Here is a 15,998-nt window from a genome sequence, read left to right on the forward strand (position 1 = left end):
AATTATGTAATCCTCATTAACAGACAGAATGAGATTCATGACATTTTTCAGTTGTAACTTATGACATTTTATAGATAGAGATAGATGTTTAAAAGTGTTATTGGCCAGGTGTGGTGGCTCATGCCTGTAATCCCAACACTTTGGGAGGCCAAGGCGGGTGGATCACCTGAGGTCAGGAGTTCGAAACCAGTCTGACCAACATGGTGAAACCCCATCTCTACTAAAAATAAAAAAAAATTAGCTGGGTGTGGTGTCAGTTGCCTGTAATCCCAGCTACTCTGGAGGCTGGGGCAGAAGAATCGCTTGAACCTGGGAGGCGGAGGTTGCAGTGAGCTGAGATCACGCCGTTGCACTCCAGCCTGGGTGACAAGAGTGAGACTCTATCTCAAAAAAAAAAAAAAAAGTAGTTTTATTTATACTGTCTTTTCCAAAGTACTCCAGCGATATCAAAACATACTATTTGAATTTCAAATATTTGAATAATAATTCAGTAGTTGACAGAAAAGTATAACAATAAATAATAAATCATATGCAAATTGGCTATTAATAGTAATTTAGACTCTGACAATAGAGGGGTTTTGGTTGTATAAGTTAAAAGTAAAGTAAAGCACTTTCCACATAAATTTGAGAGGTTGGAATAGTTAAAACTAATAGCAACAAAAAAGACTAATCATGTAATTAGTAGAAAAATATATTTTCCAATTTTGAAAATATTTGTGTTATTGAGCAATTAGAACAGACCCCTGTTTTCTTATCCCTGCTAATCCTGGCCTCTCCCTCCTAAACCAGAAAATGTAAGATTTAAATGATGATTTGAGGAAGAGTGGAACTTTTGTATTCTGGCCACAGAGTCGAATCTAGAGGCCTTTATTTAGATATATCAAAGCCAACGCAGTTGTGAAGTGGGTCAGTGTTATGACTTGCGGTGGACACATGCAGCTGAAGATAAATCATAAAGACTGAGAAAATTTAGAAGAGTTTCAGTTGTTTTTTTTTTTGTTTTTTTTTTAAGAAAAAGCAAGTCGCACTTGGAGAAATACATCATCTACACACTTCCAATCCTCCATTTTCTTTATGTTGTTCAAAAACATAGAAATGTTTTCAGGGACTTTTTAAAATTTCATATATACCCATTTAATACTTTAAGAGTAGAATAACTTTTTCCTATATGTCTTATCTCTAATCAGTTTCTAATCATCTTTCTAATCTATTTCCTACTCTCGGTCCCACTGCTACACTCTTTATTCCACTTGGTGTGTATAATTGCAATAATGCCCTGAGTTGTCTTGTTCCTTGATGTTCCTCCTCCTCTTTGCCACTATCATTCTGAAAAGAAAAATCTACAATACTCTCCTATTACAGGAAGAAACATAAACTTATTTATGATATATAAGATCCTTCATGATTAGGCCCCAAATGCACAGCTTCATCTCCCCTTCTTCCCAATGCCTCCACAAAACATGCCTGCTCTACTCTAGTCACGTCTATTTAATCCTAGGACTTGATGTGCCCATTCATGTCCCCTTATCTTTGTGTTTGTTTTAGCTTTGCCTAAAATATACTTGTTTCAAACCCCAGAAGAAATGTAGCCACTTCATGATTTATCCAATCAGCACTTTGTCATAGTTCTATTATAAGACATATTTCATCACATTATGATTATTAATCTGTTTCTCTCACTAAAATATGAGGTATTGGAGAAAAATAATATTAGCATACATTTTGTTTCCTCAGTGCTAAGCAGCATATCAGGCACATACATGATGCTTAATATTTATTAAATGAAAGATTGAAACAATGGATGCATGGAGAGATGAATAAATAAATGAACACATGAATGAATTAATATAAGGAAAAAGGTGATAAGTAATTTCAGAAGAAGAAAAGCTAATATCCAATATTTGGATTCTCTGTAAACAGTAAGGGGGGTGATTAGGTGACCCAAAGGGTCAGTTCCTCAATTTTTAATTTTTCTAGGATTATCCCTATAATTCTGCAGTTTCAGAATTTGAAATTATAGATATGCATGGGTCCTGACATTCAGCTTCACATTTTCACCTCAGATATTTAAATTTATTCTCATTTGGAAAAGGTCTGATTTTAAAAACAAAATTAATTCATGAAAATAATAATGCAAGAAGATAATAGCAATCTGTGATGCTCTAATTGGTATTAGACTAATCACTTGGGATGTGGAAAATGTCCAAATGAATGCATCAAGGTTGATGCTGGCATATTCATTACAGTTAATATTTCAGTTAGAAGCTATCCCATTAAAAAAAAATATACCTATCTCCTGAGTAATTTCCATACAGCTGCTTAACACTGTCAGGAAATTTTTCTCCCGAAATATTTCATGAGACAATTACCCTACACCAAGGAATTACATGCTCACTTGACATCAGATATGGTGGTGCAAATGAAATAGCATCAAATTTCCTATAATGGAACACAGTAAACAAATAGCACAATGATTGGTTCACCATTGCCCCCAAATAATATTATGCATGCAATCACTGATGTGCACACACACAAACAGAATTATGTACTCTATATATTACAGTTCAGGATGCCTGACCTCTCTCCTGCTTTTTTTTTCCCCTATCAAATCTGGAGACTGGTATTTTTAAAGCCAAATAGAAGCTAATTTTTTGGTGTAAGTGGATATGATTTTTATTTTTTATTGTTGATACTTTGCTTCAGGGTTTCCCCCTCATAATAGTTTCTGAATGTGGAACTGCATGAACAAAGGGAAGACACATTTTACATATTTTTTATTTTGTTTTCTCTTTCTTTCTCTTTCTTTTCTTTCTCTCTAATTTCAATACTTTTGGGGGAACACGTGGTTTTTGGTTATGTGGATAAGTGCTTTAGTGGTGATTTCTGAGATTTTTGTACACTCATCACCCAAAGAGTGTACACTACACCCAATGTGTAGTCTTTTATACCTCACTCCTCTCCAGTCCTTCTCCCTGAGTCCCCAAACCTTATTGTATAATTCTTATGCCTTTGTGTCTGCACAGCTTAGCTTTCACTTATAAATGAGAACATACAATGTTTGGTTTTCCATTCCTGAGTTACTTCACATAGAATAATGGCCTCCATCCAGGTCGCTGTGAAATGCATTATTTCATTTCTTTTTATGGCTGAGTAGCATTCCATTCCATTTTCTTTATCCATTCATTAATTGATGGGCATTTGGGCTGGTTCCATATTTTTGCAATTGCAAATTGTGCTGCTATAAACATGCATGGGCAAGTGTCTTTTTCATATAATGACTTCTTATCCTCTGGGTAGATACATAGTAGTGAGATTGCTAGATCAAATGGTACATTTACTTTTAGTTCTTTAGGAAATCTCCACACTGTTTTGCACAGTAGTTGTACTAGTTTACATTCCCCCCAGCAGTGTAAGTGTTCCATTTTCAACACATCCATACCAATGTCTATTATTTTTTGATCTTTTAAATTATGGCCATTCCATTGAGGTTTTGATTTGCATTTTCCTGATAATTAGTGAAGTTGAGCATTTTTTAATGTTTGTTGGCATTTGTGTGTGTGTGTGTGTATATATATATATTTGTAAATATATACATATATATATAAAATATATATTTTATCTGTTCATGTCCATAGCCCACTTTTTGATGGGATTGTTTCTTGCCGATTTGAGTTCCTTTGTAGATTCTGGATATTAGTTTTTTGTTGGATGCATAGTTTGCAAGTATTGTCTTCCACTCTGAGTTGTCTGTTTACTCTGCTGATTATTACTTTTGCTGTGTAGAAGCTTTTTAGTTTAATTAAGTCCCATCTATTTATCTTCATTTTTGCCACATTTGCTTTTGGGTTCTTTGTTGTGAACTCTTTGCATAAGCCAGTGTCTATAAGAGTTTTTCTGAGGTTGTCTTGTAGAATTTTTATGGTTTCAGGTCTTATATTTAAGCCTTTGATCCATCTTGGGTTGATTTTTGTATAAGGTGAGATATGAGGATCCAGTTTCATTCTTCTATGTGTGACTTGACAATTATCCCAGCACCATTTGTTGAATAGGTTGTCCTTTCCCCACTTTATGCTTTTGTTTGTTTTGTCAAAGATCATTTCACTGTAAATATTTTACTTTATTTCTGGGTTCTGTATTCTGTTCCATTGGTCTTCGTGCCTATTTTTATACCAGTACCATGCTGTTTTGGTGACTATAGCCTTGAAGTATAGTTTGAAGTCAGAAAATGTGATGCCTCCAAATTTGTTCCTTTTGCTTAGTCCTGCTTTGGCAAAGCAAGTAACCTGGGTGAAGTTGGAGGCCATTATTCTAAGTGAAGTATCTCAGGAATGGAAAACCAAACATCGTATGTTCTCACTTTTCAGTGAAAACTAAGCTATGCAGACACAAAGGCATAAGAATGATACAATAAACTTTGGGGACTCGGTGAGAAGGGCTGGAAAGGGGTGAGGTATAAAAGACTACACATTGGGTATAGTGTACACTCTTTGGGTGATGGGTGCACAAAAATCTCAGAAGAGTTTTTTTTTTTTTTTAGAAAAAGGAAGTTGCACGTGGAGAAATACATCATTTACACATTTCTAATCATCCATTTTCTTTACATTGTTCAAAAACAGAAATGTTTTCAGGGACTCTTTTTTTTTAATTTGATAATATATGCATTGAATATTTTAAGAGTAGAATAACTTTTTTCTATATGTTTTATCTCTAATCGGTGGGCTCATTCTTGGTTCCATATGAATTTTAGGATTTTTTTCTTCTAGTTACATGAAGAATGATGGTGGTATTTAGATGGGAAGTGCATTGAATTTGTAGATTGCTTTCGGCAGTATGCTTATTTTCACAATATTGATTCTACTCATCCATGAGCATGAGATGAGTTTCTATTTGTTAGCGTCGTCTATGATTTCTTTCAGCAGTGTTTTGTAGTTTTCCTTGTAGAGGACTTTCACCTCCTTGGTTAGGTATAACTACTGGAAAATGGAAGATACAAAATTCTTGGCTGATTTTTTTTTGTTTAAGGAGGCTAAAAACCGCACCCTAATCCCTTCTAGTGTGTATAGTTTCTGCTGAAAAATCTGCTGTTAATCTGATAAGTTACCTGATACTTTTGCTTCACAGCTCTTAGGATTCTTTCTTTCATTTTGATTTTAGATAACCTGATGACTATGTGACTAGGCAATAATCTTTTTGCAATGAATTTCCCACTTGTTTTTTGAGGTTCTTGTATTTGGATATCTAGAGCTCTAGCAAGAACATGAAAATTTTCCTCAATTATTTTTTCAAGTAAGTTTTCCAAAGTTTTAGATTTCTTCTTTGGGAATACCAATTATTCTTAGGTTTGGTCATTTAACATAATCTCAAACTTCTTGGAGGCTCTATTAATTTTTAAAATTTTTTTCTTTCTTTGTCAGATTGAGTTAATTTGAAAGCCTTGTCTTCGAGCCCTGAATTTCTTTCTTCTATTGTTCTATTGTTGACACTTTCCAGTGTATTTTGCCTTTCTCTAAGTGTGTATTTCATTTCCAAAAGTTGTGATTGTTTTTTATTTATGATATCTATTTCTCTGGTGATTTTTCATTCATATTCTGTATTATTTTTTAAATTTCTTTAAGTTTGTTTTCACCTTTCTCTGGTGTCTCCTAGATTAGCTTAAAAATTGACCTCTAAATTCTTTTTCTGGCAATTCAGAGATTTCTTCTTGATTTGGATCCATTGCTGTTGAGACGGTGTGATATTTTGAGGGTGTTATGGAACCTTATTTTGTCATATTACCAGAATTATTTTTTCTTATTTCTTCTCATTTGGGTAGACTATGTCAGAGGAAAGATCTGGGACTCAAGGGCTGCTGTTCCAATTTTTTATCCCATGGGGTGATCCCTTGATATGGTACTGTCCCCCTTCTCCTAGGGATGGGACTTCCTGAGAGAAAGACTGCAGTGACCGTTATTGCTCTTCTGGATCTAGCCATCCAGCAGAGCTACTGGGCTCTGGACTGGTACTGGATAGTGTCTGCAAAGAGTCCTGTGATGTGATCTGTCTTCAGGTCTCCCAGTCATGGATACCAGCACCTGCTGTGGTGGATGTAGCAAGGAAGTGAATTAAATTCTATGGGGTCCTTTACTGCAGTTTTCTTTAGTGCACTGATTTTTCTGAACACTGATTATGCTAGCAGTAAAGCTGTCACATGGACAGACTTATGACCTCTGGTTAGTCAGGATATTATAGGCAGTGGAATTAGCTGGTGTATTTTCCTTCCTCAGAGCAGGGTTGTTCTAAGTTGGTATAATATCTTGAGTTAGTTGGCCTCCAGCAAGGAGGTGGTGGTTTCAAGAGAATATCAGCTGCAGTAGTACAGGGGAGACAGAAACTTGCCCTCAGGCCACCTGAATAAGTAGTGGGTTTCTCGGGCAATGGGTGGGGCCGTAGAGCTCCTATAAGTTTATGTCTTTTATCTTTGCCTACCAGGGTAGGTAGAGAAAGACCATCAGGTGGGTGCAGGGTTAGGTGTGTCTGATCTCAGACTCTCCATGGGCAGGGCTGGCTGCAGCCACTGTATGGTATGGGGGTGTGGTCCTCAGGCCAATGGATTTATGTTACAGGGGGATTATGGCTGCCTCTGCTGCTCCATACAGGTCACCAGGTTAAGTGAAGAGAGCTGGCAGTGACAAGCATCACCCAACACCTTCACAGTCAACAGGCCAGTCTCATTCCCACCATGCTCCCCCAATAGTCAACAGAGCCAAATTTATATCCAGGCCTTCAGTGTGCAGGGCTGAGATCTTGCCCCAGGCTACAAGTCTTCCCTCTGAGAAAGCAGGCAGGGATTTCAGGCTTTGCCCCTCCCTGTCTGTTGTGGCTTCTGTGCTCATATCTACACTTCCTACTTGCACTCCTACCACAGGATTCTGCCCAGGAAAATTTGCACTCGGTCGAAATTATTATAAAGTTCAACTGGAAGTCTCCTTCTCCTTGTGGCCCTTCCCCAATTCCACTGACTGCCTTCCCCAAGGACCCCTGTGAGATAAAGTCAGAAATGGCTTCCCTGGGGAAAGGCAGTACCTACAGTGTTCTTCCCACTACTTCTTCTACTTTCATACCTTGCTCTGTTCTCTAAATTTGTTTGAGATCAAGGTGAGGTTAAATCCTTCTCCCAACATCTGGTTTTTCAGTTTCCCCAGTAAAGAAGATGGACTTTACCCCTCCAAACTTGGATACTGAGTTTTTTGTCTGTCTTGTGAAGTTTACGGCAACAAGCGACGTGTTGTGAATTCTTTTAGTTTTTCTGGTATGTCCCTGTGGTGGTTCTTGAAGCAAAAGTTTACAATGTTAGTCTCCACACGCTGTTCTGTCTGTCTAAGTGGGAGCTGCAAGTTAGTCCTACCTCCTATCTTCCATTTTCCAGTAGTTAATTTTTGCTTAGCAGAAGTGCTACAAATTTTTTGGCTTAGACTAGGACCAAAAAATTGGGTTTCAGTTAAAACTGCTGCTCATTCTGTTACTCGAGGAATCCTGAAACCCTGCTCATTATTCTTTTACTTCCACCTTTCAGATCATAATTGTTGGCATCAATAGACAACTTAGTAAATTTCCATATTCTTTTGTAAAACCCCCAGAATTATTCTGTGAGACAGTCCCCATTTATGATTTACTGCTATTACTATTATTAGTCTTTGTTACTAATTACCAATATCCCCAGTTTATAGTTGAGGACACTGAACCTCAGAAAAATTAAGTGAAACTTCCCAAAGATGCAGGGAAGCAGGAAGAGATAGTCTGGGGAAGGGATTCTTAGTTCTGGGCTTCAAAACCAGTGAAACAGGTTATGTGTTCTAGGTTCTTCTATTCCTTCATTTAGCTAATATTTATTGAGCACGTACTAAGTGGGAGGCACTGTTATAGGTGTGAAGAAAAAGACAAAAATCAGTCCTCTGTGGAACTGACTATGTACAGAGGCAGGCAAACAACAGACATAATACATAAAATTTTAATGAATTTTAGGCCCTGCCAAGAGAAGAATTAAGTCAAGAGAAAGAGAGGGATTTTTGAGACAGGGATGTACAATTTTAGTTGATGTAGATGAGGAAGACTTGCTGAGAAAGTGAGGTTTCAGTAAGAGCATGTGGAGATAAGAGAGCCAATCAAGTTGCTAGCTGGGAAAAGAGCATTTTAGGCAGAGGTAACAGCATCTGCAAAATACCTGAGATGAGAAAAGTACAAAAGGGTGGTGTGGTGTCAGTGAAATAAGCAAGGAAGAAAGTAGTAGGAGATGAGATCACAGGTTTGTTCATTTGTCTGTTTACTTCCTTGTTTATTCGATGAATAACTCAATGCATTATTCAATAAATCTTACTGTGCTACCACATTACTTACTAAGGCTAAACTATAGGCAAAAGCAGACATGGTCCTTGCTCTCATAGAGTCACACTAAAAAGAAATGCAATGAAGTTTCCAGTAACACACATGACTTTGTAACTTCCTCCCTTAGAAAGCCTCATGCTTGGAAATTGAAACTAGATAGAGGTTGGATGGGCATGAGAGACCATGTAGACTTCCATTTGTAAGTCCTGGAGGCCAGTGTTCTGTTCCTTCCATTCAGATGGTGATGGTTTGCAATGCTTTGGGGAGAGACAAGGAGGTTCACATGGCGATGGTTTGCAATGTTTTGGGGAGGGACAAGGTGGAGTGAGCGTGTGTGTGTGAGTGTGTGTGTGTGTGTATGCGTTAAGCAACAGAAGATTTTTCTGCTAAATGTTTTCAGCTGACTGATGGGAGAAAATTCCTGAATGCATGGTTTATATTCATTTAAATTTTAGCTATATTGAGATATTCCTTAGTATAGAAAACCAATCTAGAACAAGAAATCTATCCATGAGGAAGTCTTTGATGGTATAACCCATCTCTTATATACTTAATCTATTCAGCAGTTCTTGGGTTAATGAAATCCAAGAGAAATCAAGTTCAGTCATGAGAAAACATGCCATATCTTGGCTTTTGGGAGTTCTGAAAGATATAGATAAAAATCTAAACTAATATTTGAAGCACGGAGAAAGGAATATATTAGGCCCTATCGCAATTATGGCAAACTGATTTGAAATGTGCAGCAGAGACAAAGCCAAAAATTATTTGGATCAGTTAGGCTCTTCCTACTCAAATATTTATTTTCATGACTTATAGGCTATATAGCCTGGATTTGATCTCAGCTCCACTGCTTACTCACAGTGTAACTTGGGCAACCTCTTTTTATTTATTTTTTTTATTGAGGTAAAAATATACATAAAGAATTTACCATCTTTACCATTTGTAAGTGTCAGTGGTAATGACTACCTTTATATTATTTTCCCCTTCATCACCCCCTCTTTCCCTCTGCCAACTACCAATATACTCACTATTTTTAGGAGTTGACAACGTCGTTATGCCTCAATCTCCTCAACTGTAAAAGGATGACAATAATCAAGTCTTTCTTATGGGGTGGTTGTAAGAATTAAATGAGCTAGTATGTGTAAAGTTCTTGGAGTTGTGCTTGGCTGTAGTGAGAACTTAATAAGTTTTAATGAGAACTTAATTAGAGTTAACTAATTCTTACGAAAATAGAAGTGGTAGGCAGGCACTAATACAAGCAGAAAGTCATTTATGTCGTTTCCTCCTGAGGAATTAGGCCTTTTATAATTAGAAAATATCCTTCTTTAGCAATAGTATTTGCTGCAAATTCTTTGGTATTGATATTTGCATAGTGTATCTTTCCGATTATTGTCTTATATTCCATTTTTCTTAATTCTTATAGTTTGGATGTACATCTGTTAAACAGCATATACTTGTGTTTTGATCTTTTGATCCAGATTGACAATCTTTGTATTTGCCTTTCTTAAAAAGTTTATTTTATTCATAATGGATACATAATAATTGTACATACTTATGTGATACAGTGTGATGTTTCAATGCATATATACATTACATAAAGATCAACTCAGGGTGATTAGCATATTCATCATTCTAAACATTTATTTATTTGCTTTTTAATTATTTATCCCATTAGCATTTGATATAATCACTCATATATCTGAGTTACAGCTACCATTATTGAGTAATTTCTATTTATTCCACCTGTTCTAGATTTATTTTCTCTCCTCTTTTGCCTTCTTTTGTATTTTTTATTAGTCCATTTTTTTAGTTGACTTGGAAGTTAAACATTCTTTTACAAATTTTTTAATGTTTGTCTTCGTGCAGCAGTTCTACAGTTTAATAATTCACTATTGTATATTATTTTGTTTGTTTTTGTTTACATTGCCTTGTCTTCATGTTTGCCTGGTTATTTTTCATTGTATGCTGAATGTATTTGCAAAATTATTTGTGGAGTGATTGTGAGACTGGGGCTATAATCTTTCCAGAGAAGAATTACATTTGCTTTTGCCAAGCATAGCTTAAAAATATCTGCTCACCTCAATCTAATTTCAGGTATTAAAGTGATTCAGACTGAGCCCTGTGAGGGCTGTTCTACTTTTAATTCCCTCTTCCTCCTGGGGTGTAGCACTTTGGGTTCACAATAAGAAATAAGAGAGATTCACCAGGGCTCCCCTTCTCAGCAATCCCTGGCCTACTATGGCAGTCTCCTGGGTTCTGCAAGGTCGTCAATGTACTTTTATCCACTGAGTCACTTCTCTAATGTTGATAATTGCCTCCATGGGTTAAGTGATTTACAAGAGCAGACTAATCTCTGTTAATCTTCATCCTTTCCTAAATTCTCAACAAGTAACTCTTTGCTTTCTTGTTGGCTTTCCAATACCTCCAAACATATCATCTTATATTTTGTTAAGTTCTTCAGTTTTCTTTTATGGAATGAGGGGAGGAGAAACTTAACGATATCACCTGATCTGTTAGCAAAACTGAAAGTCAAGTTATATGGGTTCAATTTTACTGATGAATTTGGTACTGATGAGTCACCCATAAAATTAATAATTGAAATTTATTACTGGTATTCTTCCACCTGCATAGTACTTCTGCATTACAATCATGCTCAGATTGAGTCTTCTTTCTAAACTTGTTTTCATCCAATACTTAAAATGGACATTAGCTAATAGTTGCTTACAACTGGAATGATTACATTTTCCATTTTGCTTCGGATAGCTCTGATTTACCCCTGTTGTCCTGACTTCCTGTTGGGTTTATCCTGGAAATACGTCCTACTATGGACAATAAATTATATCATCGCCCACATAGAGTAATTATTCTTATAATGGAAATCTAAATTTTAATAAATAACTTCTAGATGTAAAGTCTTCAGGCTGTGAATGAACGACTCTCTAATGCAAGAATTTCAGCCATTGTGATAGGCAAAAAAGAGCATTCCTTGAAGCATAAAACATTTCTGAAATCCACTAAATCACATCAGGTTGCTAATAAATGTTAAAGTCTGGCATTGAAGAGGGGTTTCTAGATATAGCATTGCACTAATTTCTTCAACTTTCCCATCATAAAGATGAGACATAGAGACAGTAATGTGAAAGACTGACTATAATATCATCAGTTAGTATTGTAGTCTAGGGTCCTGAACTCTGAGAATAACATTAAAGTGATGGTACACACTATTACCTTTGAGATAAAAGGGTTGTTACAACAAGGAGGTCAAATAGGCTTCTTACAAAAATCTAGGTCTATTTTAAAACACTCTAATATTGGGATTTTATATTACTTAGTATTCTCTTCAGTTTACCAACTAGATTCTTAAAGTTTTTTTCTATTATATTTTAAAGAAACATTCTATTTATAATAATTATTATATATTTTTATATATAATTATTATATATATAATTATTGTATATTATATATATAATTTTCTAATTTTGCCTAAAATTGAAACATGAAAATTGCATATATTTTTCAATTTCTCCTAACTTTTTTTTCATTTCTTTACCATGAATAATTAAAAGTTGGCTTAAATGGAATATGTCCTACACATACTGAATGTTTATCTAATAGTAATAATGATGATGAAAACAATGATGAATATAGATTTTCAGAGAATCAGATGGGTAATACATACAACATAGTGGTTAAAAACATGGGGTTAAGAACATCATCTAGTCTTGGGATTATACTCACTTAGATATTTATTAATTGTGTGGCCCTGTTATTTCACTAAAAAAACTTAGTTTCCTTACCTATAAATGAAGACAATCCACATCTTATTACACTGCTATGAAGGTTAAGTGCAATTATGCCTCCAGCAAGAATATAATAAACAGCAACTTTTAAACATTTTCAAAATGTATTTTGAAATCAGTTTTTTAAAATAAATTTATTTGTTTAAAATTATTATTCTATTCCTGCTACAAAATATGAAATCTGATTATTTAATAAATAAGGCAGTAAGCATGAATGTATTTCTAGCTCTTTGATACTATGATTATCCTTCACAAAGCTATGCATTTTCTCTACAAAGAACAGAACAAAGCTTGCTCTATTTTTGAGATTATACTGGAGTCAGGATAAATTATAAAGAATGTATACTGTGTACATAACATCTCCTAAGAGCAAAAACTTCCATATTTCAACATATTGTGGTTAAAATGTACTGAGTTTCAAAAATCACTTAGGTTTTATTGGTTATTCCATTAATAGGAATTATTGGTCTCTGCTAATTGCTGAATATCTATAAACACTTTCTGCATCAGTTTCTACTTGGTGTTTTGTGATTTAGTTAAGAACATTAATGTTACATCAGTAATAGCAAAATGGCAAAGGTGACTCAGCATTCAATAAACAAGCCTTTCCTGATGCAACAACCACTCCAGGCTAATCTCATCCAAAACTGCTACAGGCAAACAACTACAAAAACTTAAAACGAAAATGAAAAAAAAAAAAAAAAAAAAAAAAAAAAAACAAAACACCACAAAAACCTAGCTCACAGATCCAGACTAACACTCCTCCCTCTCCAGTTAGCAAAGCATTTTTAACCATAAAAGATTTGTGCATGCGTATGAGGCTATCTTTGAATTATACCAGTGGACACAGAAATACTAGTTGAATACATGTCAATAATTGTGATTGTCAGAAAAAGAATTGCCTCCTTCACTTGGTAGCCCTGATAAGTCCACAAGAGATGTTGCTGAAAACCCAATGTCTGATGGCTATAAATGAGGAAAAACATTTCTGCTCTTCAGCATATCCTGGGAAGAGCACCTTTACAATTGTGTAGTCCAACAGTCCCCACCTGTCCCACCTATGGTAAATAACTGGAATAGCCCCATGTCTGAGGCCAGGTGGACACTGTTCTCAAGCACTGAAATCCATTTAGTACAGTTCTATGGTTTCTTTCTAGGATGAAATGTTGTGGCTATTCTAAAAGAAACAGACCAACCTCCAGTGAATCTGCACTTTCTCTTCAAAGCCCTAGTTTAAGTATGAATAGAGATAGTAAAGGAAGTTTTGAGTTATTTCCACATTAGTGTTTCTTTAACAAGACTGACTGCTATGGAATAATAATGTTAATATTTGAGTTATGAGAAAATTGGTCCATTTTATTAGGCTATTAACAACTTGCTTGATTTATGTGTTTTACTTAACAAGCACATATAGCACTTATACTTGGCCAGACACTGTTTTAAGTGTGTTACATATATTAACTAATTTAATCCATGTGAGAAATCTATGTGGCAGACATATTATTGTCATCATCTCCCAGATGTGGAAACTGAGGAGTACTGATGTAAAGTAACTTTCCCAAGACCACCAGCTAATACATTGCAGTTGGGATATGAACTCAAGTAATACGATTCCAGAGACTGGCTTCTTGGTCATTATGCCATCTTTGAAGGCATTCTCAGCAGATCATACTAGCCATTTCTCACTGAGGTAGATGGATGGATGGATAGACACACACACACACACACACACACACACACACACACACATAGATACATAGATAGATATATCGATAGATGATAGTAGCTCCTGGCACTGTATCCATTGTGAATGAGTAAAGCAAAGCCAATAGAATTCTTAGAGCCATTCTGGAGTAATTTAGAAGGACTGTTTTTTTCATGCAAGAGTCCTCGTAAATCGACATAGAATATTACTCCACTCTCAAGGAATAAGACTTCTTTGCTTACACATTAGGCAAATAGCTAGGCATGGAGCTTCAGAATGCCTTTATAACTACAATTCTTAGCTCTGTTATGTGGTATGAGAAAAATGAGATTTTTCCTTTGGTGTAGTAACATTTTTTTCCTCATAAATATGCATTCCGTTAGGCTTAGATAATTTAGGATGGCAATGTTTTAAATGACCTGCTTGTCTTATATATCTTCTCAAAGACTGCCCTTCCCAAACTAATTTGGTATCTCATAGATACAATAAGAGATGTGTAGCCTGAAGAGGTAGGTCCAAAAATATATCAAAACTTCCACTGTACACATCTATTAGAATGGCCAGAGCCCAGAATACTAATACTAATGCTGACAAGGACGTGGAGCAACAGGAACTCTCATTTATTGCTGGTGGGAATGCGAAACGGTACAGCCCCTCTGGAAGGTAGTTTGGCAGTTTCTGAAAAATTAAACATACTCTTGCATACATTCAGCAATCATGCTCCTTGGCATTTATGCAAAGGAATTGAAAATGTATGTCTTCACAATAATCTGTATATGGATTTTTATTCATAATTGTCAAAACGTGGAAGCCACCAACATGTAATTTCAGTAAATGAATGGATAAACTGTGGTAGATCCAGGTGATAAAATATTATTCAAGCTAAAAATATGTGAGCTATCAAGCCATGAAAAGACACAGAGGAGATGTAAATACAAGGGGAAAAAGATCGATCTGAAAAGGCTACATACAGCATGATTGCAACTATTTAATATCAAAAAAGGCAAAACTCTAGAGAAGTAAAAAGATCAGTGGTTGCCAGGGGTTAGAAGTGAGAGAGAAAGAAGTAGAGCACAGATGATTTTTAGGGCAGTGAAAATAGTCTGTATGATACTATAATAGTGGATACATGTTATATATATTAACATGTATACATTTGTAGACATATACACTTGTCTAAACCCATAGAATGTACATGTTATATATATTAACATATATACATTTGTAGACATATACACTTGTCTAAACCCATAGAATGTACATGTTATATTTACATATATACATTTGTTAGACATATACATTTGTCTAAACCCATGGAATGTACAAAACCAAGAGTGAACCCTAATGTAAACTATTGACTTTGGATGATAATAATGGTCAATTTTGTAACAAATGAACTACTCTAGTGGGAGTATTGATAACAGAGAGATTGTGCATGTGTGGAGGTAGGGGTCATATGGGAAATTATGACGTACTATCTGTTTTGCTTTTAACCTAAAACTGCTTGCTATGGTTTAGATGTGTCCCCTCTAAAATTCAGGTGTTGCCAATGTGATAGCATTAAGAGGTGGGGCCTTTAAGGAGCGATCAGGTCATCAGGGCTCCTCCCACATAAACAGGATTAAGTACCTTATAAAGAGGCTTCATACCACATTTTGCTCCCTTGCCCTTCCACCTTCTGCCATGTGATGACACAGTGTTCCTCCCCTCCAAAGGGACCATGGTGGAAGCACACAGCAGCCCTCACCAGACAATAACCTGCCATCACCATGACCTTTGACTTCCCATACTCTAGAACTGAGAGAAATAAATTTCTCTTCTTTATAAATTATCCACTTTGTGGTGTTTTGTTACAGCAGCACAAACAGACTAAGATACTACACTAAAAGCTGTCTTTTAAAAAATTTCCATTATACAGAAGTCAAGAAAATATGTAATCTGGGCATTTTCGTTCAGCATAAAGCCTGTGACTGGATAAATATATGTAGTCATATGCACACACACACACACACACATATATTCTAGAGAGACTATATGTGTGCACTACATATATACACACACATATATTATATAATATATATAATACACATATATAATGTATTGTGTGTGTGTGTGTGTGTGTGTGTGAGAGA

At 35.6% G+C, this 15,998-nt stretch overlaps 1 protein-coding gene across 5 annotated transcripts in view; it reads right to left on the reverse strand.

Moving 5' to 3' along the window:
* The window catches only part of TAFA2 (TAFA chemokine like family member 2), a 510,015-nt gene that overhangs the window by 13,267 nt on the left and 480,750 nt on the right, over positions 1–15,998 (reverse strand). The gene's annotated exons all lie outside the window — the stretch shown is intronic.

Source organism: Macaca fascicularis, chromosome 11 (genome assembly GCF_037993035.2).
Source record: "Macaca fascicularis isolate 582-1 chromosome 11, T2T-MFA8v1.1".
In the NCBI taxonomy this organism is placed as follows: Eukaryota; Metazoa; Chordata; class Mammalia; order Primates; family Cercopithecidae; genus Macaca; species Macaca fascicularis.